This window comes from Rutidosis leptorrhynchoides, chromosome 8, assembly GCF_046630445.1.
Source record: "Rutidosis leptorrhynchoides isolate AG116_Rl617_1_P2 chromosome 8, CSIRO_AGI_Rlap_v1, whole genome shotgun sequence".
NCBI classification, from domain to species: Eukaryota; Viridiplantae; Streptophyta; class Magnoliopsida; order Asterales; family Asteraceae; genus Rutidosis; species Rutidosis leptorrhynchoides.
In genome coordinates this window covers 363,014,300-363,016,115 of record NC_092340.1, presented here as the reverse complement: position 1 = coordinate 363,016,115, position 1,816 = coordinate 363,014,300, and the positions used below count along the sequence as shown (strand labels likewise).

Here is a 1,816-nt window from a genome sequence, read left to right as displayed (position 1 = left end):
TGACAGTCCCTCGACCGATGGTCCCTACCATCGGTCGATGGTCTTGAGCAGCCAACCGACTGCTTGACCTATTCACGACATTATACTAAGCATCATAAACACAAAGTATAAGTGTCCACGTACATATATGACTGAAATATCAAGTACATAACAAATAGAACAATAAACGTAATAGAACTCGGGATTTATGCACCAACACTCCATATAATTTAGAAGTTTGTTGAGTATCTTTTATAATCCAGTGATTCGTTTTTAACATTTTCAATTGAAAAGCCGGCAAAGTAAGTCCAAGAGTCATATTTGACATTTTATAAGATCTCAATAATCTTTTATTGATGACCCAAATATCAATCCTTCATACATGGGCCAAGAAAATTAATTTTACAACCCCACATTGGGTGAGAAAATATCAAATTAATTTTACAACCCCATATTGGGTGAGAAAATATCAGATACCTGCAAATGCAATAATACGAAGAGAAGTATCCTGCAAGTATGTTAAAATGAACACTCTTAATAATGATGAACTTTAAAACTGGATTGTAAAATTGGAGTAGATCCCTGCATGCTACATATAACAGGGTTAATGTAAATTCAATTTACTAAAAAAAATGAACATCAACTTTGGGTCTGAAGTTAGATGAAGAATATAAGTACATGTGTAGTTATTTCCATGTGCATTTATACATGTGTTTTGATTCATCTCGCATAATGGAGACCACTGTTTTCATGGGCTCGAAGTAGTTGCTTACTTGCTTTAGTATGGGACACATGAGGTTGTGTTACGTGTTTTTTGATGACAAAATAGTGGTTGGTTGTAACCCTTTACAGATGGTCACTCAAATAAGCCCCTACAACAAATAAAGAGAGGATAAATGTATTCATATATATAAGTGGACTTATATGGTGTGGTTTGTGTTCCGGAATCTTAAAATTCTACTAATATTAGTCAGACATACATAAGTTGTAAGTTGCTTTCTTGTGTTTAAAGAGTTTATATCTATTGTTATGACCTGCTTACTCATAGTAACAAAATACAACTTACACTTAAGTCGGAGCTCGGTGAGGGAAGAAACCCATCTTCTTTGGGTTACATTCTTAGCAGGTTGGAACTTTAATGATTTCCATATCAACGTCAGGAGCTCAAAGGCCAACACTCTACATAAGTACTTCTACAGAATCACTTTAGCAACAACTGTTAAACCACATTATCACATTAGCAGATTAAAACCAAACTATATATCAAATTTTAAACTCATGTCCTACTTATAGAAAAATCCAAAATCAATACCTTTATACAAATATATACAGCTACACAAATATGATCCATCTAACACTCGAATAAGCTACACAAATATGATCCATCTAACACTCGAATATCAGTACTAAACACAATTGTAATAAGCAACATTATAAACCTCGAATACTTATTTATATATTTATATTATATTTCCTGCCTACTTGCTTGTGTGCCTTATCGTATTGGCTGTACCTGTTTTACGGTTATATTATATATCTATACTTATTGTAGCATTTTCAGAGGATTTATTGCACTATATGGTTACATGTTTGTATTACATTATATAGCAATTAATTTATACATACTTACATATCACATGCTTTTATGCTATCATTGTATGCTTATTTGTCTATGTTTACATTGTATACCATCTATTTTATACTGCATAGTATACCTACATGCTTCTTACCAACATGTTTTCGTATACTTATTGTACTTACATGACTGGTTATACTTGCATATTTGACACGCACATATTTTAATTATATGTTATATTTACATTATTTTGTTACATGC

At 32.2% G+C, this 1,816-nt stretch overlaps 1 long non-coding RNA gene across 1 annotated transcript; it reads right to left on the bottom strand.

The window, feature by feature from the left end:
- Window positions 1–364: 364 nt before the first annotated feature.
- On the bottom strand, window positions 365–1,344 carry LOC139861379 (uncharacterized). Its single transcript, XR_011763746.1, has 3 exons — window positions 1,292–1,344; window positions 1,046–1,195; window positions 365–487 (listed from the first exon to the last, which is right to left on the bottom strand). It is a non-coding gene; the product is annotated as an uncharacterized lncRNA (long non-coding RNA).
- Between the last annotated feature and the right edge of the window lie 472 nt (window positions 1,345–1,816).